Source organism: Entelurus aequoreus, linkage group LG04, assembly GCF_033978785.1.
Source record: "Entelurus aequoreus isolate RoL-2023_Sb linkage group LG04, RoL_Eaeq_v1.1, whole genome shotgun sequence".
NCBI classification, from domain to species: domain Eukaryota; kingdom Metazoa; phylum Chordata; class Actinopteri; order Syngnathiformes; family Syngnathidae; genus Entelurus; species Entelurus aequoreus.
The window spans coordinates 52581238-52591545 of NC_084734.1; positions in this window are offsets into that span (position 1 = coordinate 52581238).

The following is a 10308-nucleotide window of genomic DNA, read 5'->3' on the forward strand; positions in this document are numbered from 1 at the left end:
GGCAGGAGCAATGAACTGTCAGCGCATTTAATTCATTTTACCTCACTGAATACCACTCATTTTCACGCACTTTTTCGTCATACGTGTAGCTATGATAAAGGACACATGTTTTGGCGTGTTTTATTATTAATAGTTTGCTTAACAGTAATAAAATATTCTTATATGCTATAAATGACCAGACGTCCGAGATCAAAACTGGGAGTATAATCCCAGAGATGCGGGAAAAACGGTCATCTATTTTTAAATTCAAGAAACAATATGATTAGGTTATATAAATATGCGTATATTCTACATAAACAATGTATAGATATCTATATATCTTAGAGACCTATAGACTGTATCTCTGTTGCTGCAGCAGCAGAGAGTTTATTCTGTCTTGACACTTTTTATTGATATTTTGTATTACATTCTTCCCTTAAATGATCATGTTTACAGTGATTGTTTTGTATGTATTTTTTTATGTATGTCGCTTTGGATAAAAGCCTCTGCCAAATACTTTAACACAGTGGTCCCCAACCACCGGGCCGCGGTCCGGTACTGGTCCGTGGATCGATTGGTACTGGGCCGCACAAGAAATAAAAAAATACAAAAAATTATTATTACTATTTTTTTTTTAAATTAAATCAACATAAAAAACACAAGATACACTTACAATTAGTGCACCAACCCAAAAAACCGCCCTCCCCCATTTACACTCATTCACACTCATTCGCACAAATGGGGTTGTTTCTTTCTGTTATTAATATTTTTGGTTCCTACATTATATATCAATATATATCAATACAGTCTGCTAGGGATATACAGTCCCTGCAATTTTAAATGCACTTGTTTTAATAAATAAATACAGCGTTTTAAAAGCATACACAATCTGTGTAAATATATTAGTCTGTGGTTAAAAAGACTTGAAAGGACTCGAAACTTAAAATGCCGGACTTGGGACTTGACTTGAGACTTTCCAGTCTTGACTTTGGACTTGACTTGGGACTTGCCTGTCTTGACTCGGGACTTGACTCGAGACTTGAGGGCAAAGACTTGAGACTTACTTGTGACTTGCAAAACAATGACTTGGTCCCACCTCTGAATAAAACTAAGTTTTGTATTATTTCCCAGCTATTTATACTGTACCTGAATAAAGATGTGTCATAGAAACACTGTGCATTTTTTTTTATTGCAACATCACTGTATTATAAATTTTCCTGAGGGAACTCTCCTGAAGGAATCAATAAAGTACTATCTATCTTATGCACATGAGCTTTCAGATGCATGTTTTTAAGAGCGCGCATTCATTTGGACTGGTGAACAAGTTGCAACCGAAATCATGGTCCCAATACGGAAAACCATTGCATATAATAGAGAATGTCTAATTTGAACCCCTGGTGGGGAAATCTATCAAAGTCTATGTGGTCCCAAAAAGGAAGGATTTTTTAAATTGACTTTGTGTCGATTTTAAAAGTGCTCCCCCTCTGGTGAACATATGAAAAAATTTGAAGTGCTCCCCCTCTGGCCAACATATATAATAAAAAGTGTGTGTAAGAAATTGAAATGCGCCTCCTTTGGCCAAAATGTATTAAAAAAATTAAATAAATATGCATATAGAGACATACTGTAATAACTTGAAGTAAATAATGATGATTAATGAACAATTCCAAACAAAAAATAAAAAAATAAAAATGACCAAAAATATAACCTTTTTTATATTTGCATAGTATGTATATATTATTAATGTTATAAATACACATCTTTATATACCTAGAAAGGGTGGTCCTAAAGCAGTGGTTCTTAACCTTGTTGGAGGTACCGAACCCCACCAGTTTCATATGCGCATTCACCGAACCCTTCTTTAGTGAAAAATAAAAAACAAATGTTTCTCAAATTCAAGACAAAGTTATGTTTTTTTACGGGTGCACAAAATGAACTGTGCATGAACATCACCTTGTTCAAAGAACAAAACCAACACAGTGCATGGACTCACAACAAATTACACACCTGCAAATCAGTGTGACTTCTGCTGTTGCCATATCCACAATACGCCGATAGGGAGAAGTTTTTATTTACACGATGAGTCGGGTGTGTTTTGACCTCCGCGGCGGAGGCTCCACCGAACCCCTGGGGTTCGATCGAACCCAGGTTAAGAACCACTGTCCTAAAGAGTGTGTGTGTGTGTGTGCGTGTGTGTGCGTGTGTGTGTGATTGATGATTGGAGAGGCGGGTCATTGTTTTTAAAACTGTAAAGTGATTTGTGTTGTATTTGTTTTATGTATGAAAAGTGCTTTATAAATAAAGTTTAAATTAATTTTGATTTGATTACTGTTTTAGATTGAATATATGTGAATATATATGTTTTTAAAAAGGCCAGAAACAAGAATTGTATATGAGCTTTATGGCTAGAAAACCTGTTATTTGAACTCGTCACAATGTTTTTTTTTTGCATTATACCTGACAAATAAAAAAAACCCTACAAAAATGTTTTTCTTTGCTAGAACTACACCATATGCAGACTGGCTCATCACAAATAGCCCCAAGTATCCAAGTCCTGTATACTGTAATACTGTAATCTTTGTTTCATAAACCCCTTTTTCTGAGTGACACTTTTATATGCTGAGCTTTGCCATGCCAGCTAATAGTGAAGCATTTTTACCAGTCATGTGACAGCCGTTTTAAAAAGTTGTTTTCCCCTACCGATTCAGCATATTTGTGCACAAAAAAAGTTATTTTGCTCACAAGCAAGGAAGAAGAGGATTTTGCAAGCAGAGAACTTTCTCTTCACAGCAGCGACAAAACTTTTAGCAGCACAAGAACACAATTAGTCTTCTTCACTGTGGATGTATATTGTCTGTAAAGGCCTTAGCGTGTAATGAATGTGCTCAACTGATTATACTTTATGCCTTTTCTGGGCCCACAGACAGTCTATTAATTAAGTTCATTTTTGCACTGAAAATTCGAAATTTGGAACGTCTAAAAAGTAGGGTGCTCAGACGCTAATGCCTGTTAACATGGAATGACTATTTACTGGGAGTACATCGTCACTTTTAGCAGACAAATGTAGACATTGGAGATGTACTGATTGATTGGCCGCCGATTCGTATTGACCGACTCTTGTGAAAAAGGACAAGATTAACATTGCCGATTGATGCCTTTTAATGCCGATCACAAAAGCAGATCCCCTCTGGCTGACTATTTGTTTTTAGTCCCTCGGCTTACTCACACCACCCACTGGAACACAAACTGGGCGTTATCAGAACCCTACAACACAGAGCTGATAAATGTTCCTACAAGCCCACAGGCCAAAGAGAAAGAGCATAGACATTTGAGGGAAGCCCTCAAAACCTGTGGTTACTCCAGCTGGTCGTTTGTTAAAAATGCATCTAGTTCCAGAAATAAAAAGAACAGAGTGGATGAGGAGGAAAAAGGTGACAGACGCAAATATTTTGTCATTCCATATGTATCAGGTCTATCATCTTTTTTCAAGATGGCGGCGCTTCACGGCGGCAGCTTCTTGCAGGCGCTCTTGGAAGTGTAGACCGATTTGGCAAAAATACCCGTCAATTCAGTCAATTTCATGGCTGGCTCACAGCGTGTTCACTCCGTGATCACTTACGACCGACATACGATTCTGGATGTGGAGAGATCGGGCCATTTTGGGCTGAAAGGCGTGTACGGTGGACCTACTCGCTAGCTTGGGAATTCTTCGCGAGCTACATCCAGCAGTGGCCTATGAAGCAGCGGCATCCACTACCAGCGGGGACCGTCAAAGAAAGAGACGTAAGCGATGTGCTCGGAAGCAGAAGCGGGGATGTCGGGCGGGGCTAACAACAAAGCTAAAAGCGTTGTTGTTAGCGGGGCTAACAAAAAAGCTAAATGCTAATCCTCAAAGAAGCGCTAATAAGGAGTCTGTTAAGCTAGAACTAGCCAGTGCCAGGCTGGATAATCCCTGCACACATAGCAATTCTCTTAGAATAATATACAACTCACATAATGTTTTTTCTGCGTCAGAGGTGGACATGCATTTTACTGAGGTGGCAAACAATCTAAAAATTCCTGTCATATCAATTCCTAGATATGGTCGAAATTATTTAAAGTGCACTACGCATAATAAACGTAACATTATTAATATTGCTACTACGGATACTTTCAACAAAAACTCCTCAAAACAGCCCACTACCTATAATATGGGCTTTTTAAACATAAGATCATTGTCTCCCAAAACGTTATTAGTTAATGAAGTCATTAGAGACAACAATCTTGATGTCGTTGGTCTAGCCGAGACCTGGCTCAAACCAGACGAGTTTTTTGCGCTGGGTGAGGCGTCTCCTCCTGGCTATACGGGAACGCATATTGCCCGTCCCATTAAAAGGGGTGGGGGTGTTGCACTAATATACAACAAAAACTTTAGCCTTACCTCGGACCTAAATAATAAATATAACTCGTTTGAGGTGCTTACTATGAGGTTTGTCACACCGCTGCCTCTGCACCTGGCTGTCATCTACCGCCCCCCAGGGCCCTATTCGGACTTTATCAATGTATTTTCAGAGTTCGTTGCTGATCTAGTGACGCACACCGACAATATAATCATAATGGGAGACTTTAACAGCCATATGAATACCCCATCGGACCTTCCATGCGTGGCGCTCCAGACTATAATTGATAGCTGTGGTCTTACACAAATAATAAATGAACCCACGCATCGCAACGGTAATACGATAGATCTAGTGCTTGTCAGGGGTGTCACCACCTCCAAAGTTACGATACTCCCGTACACTAAAGTAATGTCCGATCATTACCTCATAAAATTCGAAGTTCTGACTCATTGTCAACAAACTAATAATAATAATAATAACTACTATAGCAGCCGCAACATTAATGCTGCCACAACGACGACTCTTACTGACCTACTGCCTTCGGTAATGGCACCATTCCCAAATTATGTGGGCTCTATTGATAACCTCACTAACAACTTTAACGACGCCCTGCGCGACACCATTGATAGTGTAGCACCGCTAAAGCTAAAAAGGGCCCCTAAAAGGTGTACCCCATGGTTTACAGAAGAAACTAAAGCCCAGAAATTATCATGTAGAAAGCTGGAACGCAAATGGCGTGCGACTAAACTTGAGGTTTTCCATCAAGCATGGAGTGATAGTTTAATAACTTATAAACGCATGCTTACCTCAGCTAAAGCTAAATATTACTCAAATCTCATCCACCTCAACAAAAATTATCCTAAATTTTTGTTTAGTACAGTAGCATCGCTAACCCAACAAGGGACTCCTCCCAGTAGCTCCACCCACTCAGCAGATGACTTTATGAATTTCTTTGATAAGAAAATTGAAGTCATTAGAAAAGAGATTAAAGACAATGCATCTCAGCTACAACTGGGTTCTATTAACACAGATACGACTGTATATACGACGGACACTGCCCTCCAAAATAGTTTCTCTCTCTTTGATGAAATAACATTGGAGGAATTGTTAAAATGTGTAAATGGGACAAAACAAACAACATGTTTGCTTGACCCAATTCCTGGGAAACTTATCAAGGAGCTTTTTGTATTATTAGGTCCATCAGTGTTAAATATTATAAACTTATCACTTTCCTCTGGCACTGTTCCCCTAGCATTCAAAAAAGCGGTTATTCATCCTCTACTCAAAAGACCTAACCTCGATCCTGACCTCATGGTAAACTACCGGCCGGTGTCCCACCTTCCGTTTATCTCGAAAATCCTCGAAAAAATTGTCGCACAGCAGCTAAATGAACACTTAGCGTCTAACAATCTCTGTGAACCTTTTCAATCCGGTTTCAGGGCAAATCACTCTACGGAGACAGCCCTCGCAAAAATGACTAATGATCTATTGCTAACGATGGATTCTGATGCGTCATCTATGTTGCTGCTTCTTGATCTTAGCGCCGCTTTCGACACTGTTGATCATAATATTTTATTAGAGCGTATCAAAACGCGTATTGGGATGTCAGACTTAGCCTTGTCTTGGTTTAACTCTTATCTTACTGACAGGATGCAGTGTGTCTCCCATAACAATGTGACCTCGGACTATGTTAAGGTAACGTGCGGAGTTCCCCGGGGTTCGGTTCTTGGCCCTGCACTCTTTAGTATTTACATGCTGCCGCTAGGTGACATCATACGCAAATACGGTGTTAGCTTTCACTGTTATGCTGATGACACTCAACTCTACATGCCCCTAAAGCTGACCAACACGCCGGATTGTAGTCAGCTGGAGGCGTGTCTTAATGAAATTAAACAATGGATGTCCGCTAACTTTTTGCAACTCAACGCTAAGAAAACGGAAATGCTGATTATCGGTCCTGCTCAACACCGACATCTATTTAATAATACCACCTTAACATTTGACAACCAAACAATTAAACAAGGCGACTCGGTAAAGAATCTGGGTATTATCTTCGACCCAACTCTCTCGTTTGAGTCACACATTAAGAGTGTTACTAAAACGGCCTTCTTTCATCTCCGTAATATCGCTAAAATTTGTTCCATTTTGTCCACAAGCGATGCTGAGATCATTATCCATGCGTTCGTTACATCTCGTCTCGATTACTGTAACGTTTTATTTTCGGGCCTCCCTATGTCTAGCATTAAAAGATTACAGATGGTACAAAATGCGGCTGCTAGACTTTTGACAAAAACAAGAAAGTTTCATCATATTACGCCTATACTGGCTCACTTGCACTGGCTTCCTGTGCACCTAAGATGCGACTTTAAGGTCTTACTACTTACGTATAAAATACTACACGGTCAAGCTCCTGCCTATCTTGCCCATTGTATTGTACCATATGTCCCGGCAAGAAATCTGCGTTCAAAGAACTCCGGCTTATTAGTGATTCCCAGAGCCCAAAAAAAGTCTGCGGGCTATAGAGCGTTTTCTATTCGGGCTCCAATACTATGGAATGCCCTCCCGGTAAAAGTTAGAGATGCTACCTCAGTAGAAGCATGTAAGTCTCATCTTAAAACTCATTTGTATAGTCTAGCCTTTAAATAGACTCCCTTTTTAGACCAGTTGATCTGCCGTTTCTTTTCTTTTCTTTTCTACTCTGCTCCCAACCCGGGGTGGACCGCTAGCCTGTTCATCGGATGGGGACATCTCTACGCTGCTGACCCGTCTCCGCTCGGGATGGTTCCTGCTGGCCCCACCATGGACTGGACTTTCGCTGATGTGGGTCTGACAATATTATGTCAGACCCACTCGACATCCATTGCTTTCGGTCTCCCCTAGAGGGGGGGGGGGGGGGGGGGGGTTACCCACATATGCGGTCCTCTCCAAGGTTTCTCATAGTCATTCACATTGACGTCCCACTAGGGTGAGTTTTCCTTGCCCGTATGTGGGCTCTGTACCGAGGATGTCGTTGTGGCTTGTACAGCCCTATGAGACACTTGTGATTTAGGGCTATATAAATAAAAATTTATTGATTGATTGATTGATCAGATTATTTTTAACCAACACAACATCCCAGTACACTTCAAACCAGGCGACACCCTGAGACAGAGACTGGTGCATCCTAAAGACCGGACACCCCACACCCACACCCACACTCACAAAAACAATCTGGTGTATGCTATCCAGCATAATGATGAATGCACTGATTCATGTATTGGGGAAACAAAACAACCTAAGCTGACGCATTGCACAGCAAAGTTGGGCAAACTCTTCAGGCCAAGACTCAGCTGTCTACCTGCACCTCAGGCAGAAACAGAACTCCTTTGAGAACATTCTGGACATATTCTGGACAGGGAGGACGGATGGTACAAAAGAGGAGTGAGGTAAGCCATCTATTTCAAGGTTGAAAAAACATTCCTGAACAGAGGAGGTGGTCTGCGACACCACCTATCTCCCACATACAACACTGCACTTTCAATCATTCTTAAAAGACTCTGCAACTTAGCCTCCAACAAATAACAGGAGTTAGAAACATTCTGGTCACCTTCTGTGACCAGAATGCCATTTGTTTTCAACTGAATGGAATGCTTATGCGGGGGATTCTGACTATTTTGGAGTTGTAATAGTTGATCTACAGCAATCGTTATGCCACACAATACTTCAATGCTAATGAGGGGAATTTACACTTCCATGACTGTCGTTGGCTTTGACAGTTAGGATTGCTCATTTGCATCAAAACAGTTGTTTGTCTCACTATGATAGGGCGAAACCATCCTTGCCCAGACACACCCTTCTGGTTTTTGGAGTATAAATATTTGGGGTTTTGGCACCAACCGTTGGACTAGATCTGACCAATCTAAGTCTATGAGCACGAACTGATGAAACCTACTCGGATGAGCGGCGAAAGTCCTCCAAGACAAACGAAGCAGTCCATTTGTGAACGATTGAATGCCCTCAGATGATAATGACTTGGAAGAATGAGAACATTCATAGGTATTCTTGCCTTTAATTTAAATAAGGGAAAAGTCTGAGAATGCTACCTTTGAATTTCCCTGGCTCTGGCTCGTCGCAATTATCGTGGGAATCGTTGTGTGTCAGTCAGAGCCTGCAGTGAGACACCGTAAGCAGGGCATGATCCACACAACCAGCCAATCATCATCATCATCATCATCATCATCATCATCATCATCATCACATTTACAACGGCGTCATCGTCCCCACCCCTCTGTACGCAGCTGATGTGTGGCTGGAACCTGACACTTTGCACTTCATTCAACCAAAGTGTAGTAACGAGCCACTTCACATTCTTAGTAACGGCAACGGCGTTGCAACGACAGGAACAGTAATTAGATTACTCGTTACAAAAAACCCCGCCACTAATAACATATAGAGTTTAAAGTTGATGTGTGAATAATCAACAATCTATTTGCTACCTACACTTCAAAGCAGAAGGTAGTGAGTAAAAATCAATCAATTAATCAATCAAAGTTTATTTATATAGCCCTAAATCACAAGTGTCTCAAAGGGCTGCACAAGTCACAACGACATCCTTGGCTCAGATGCCACATCAGGGCAAGAAAAAACTCAACCCAATGGGATACAATGAGAAATCTTGGAGGGCACCGCAGATGTGGGGATGATTTCAGCCTTTCAAAGCTACTTTTGGACTACCATTTTTTTTAACCTCTGTATTTGTCAAATCCTGGTTACGGCCCTGACCATAGAGCCAGCTGTTCCACCTCCCATCTGTAGGCAGACTCGTCACCGTCCTGGATGAGACTGATGACGGTGGTGTCGGCGAAAATCAAGAGTTTCACAGAAGGGTTACCTGAGGTGCAGTCATTAGTGGAGAGGGAGAAGAGCAGTGGGGAGAGAACACACCCCTGGGGGGCGTCGGTGCTGATTGTCCGGGTGCTGGGTGGGTGGGGGAAGATAGCTATCCATGTTTCTGGTGTTTAGAAGTGGCAGATTGTCCATCTTATTATCCAGGGAGCGGACATTCACCAGGTGAATGGATGGAAGCACAGTGTGTAAATCCCTGCTACCTCAGTTTAATGAGCGCACCTGCTTGTTTTCCCCGTCTGTGGCATCTCCGGCAAGGTCCAAACAGAGCTGCTGCTTCTCCAGTTAGAGTCTTTGCATAACTTTGTAGTTCAATGAGAACCTACGAAAAAAGTTTGGTAGAGGACTGTCCAATGTTTAATAGTTTTCTCTCGTGAAAGACACCAGAGAAAGGTGAGAGGACCGAATGACAACATAAAAGATGCAATAGAACAGCACTTTTTGAAGGTTTATCAAAGAACTGAAAACCTTTATTGATAGAGCCGCCTGTGCTGCTGAAAGGACTGTTTGAACGATTGCTGTGATGTAAAAATAGATTAGGGCTTAATGGGAAGGCGACAATTGCATGCAAATCATTATTGCTTCAAGTGTTTCACCACTCAAGGGACACGAAAGAAAATGAAGGCCGTTTGGGTTAGATTCTTTTCAGCTGCCATTGTACTCCTCTGAGAGTCGTCGCTCTTCCTTTTTCTTCTCTTTCTGCCAACGTAGCAGCACACACAAGCTGGCAGTACAACTGTGAGGAAAATACGCCAACATTGTTTGATCAGCACAAACTCATCCAAACTCAACCGCTCACAAACAAAACTCAACCAGCATGGGAGAAAATAAATATTACACTCCTCTCGGACACCAATTTTTTCATTTTTATTGGCTGTGTGCTCCTCACCAAAGCAGGATATAACAGGTCAATGAACAAAGCGATACTTTGACTGGTGTCCAGGCCACCATAGGAAAGATGAGTCTGCACAAATACACGCCTCTAGACATCAGCATTATTATAAGTAATAACTTACTGCTATAGCCTGCATGTGTCTATGGATTATAAAGGTTTTTGTCAGTCATT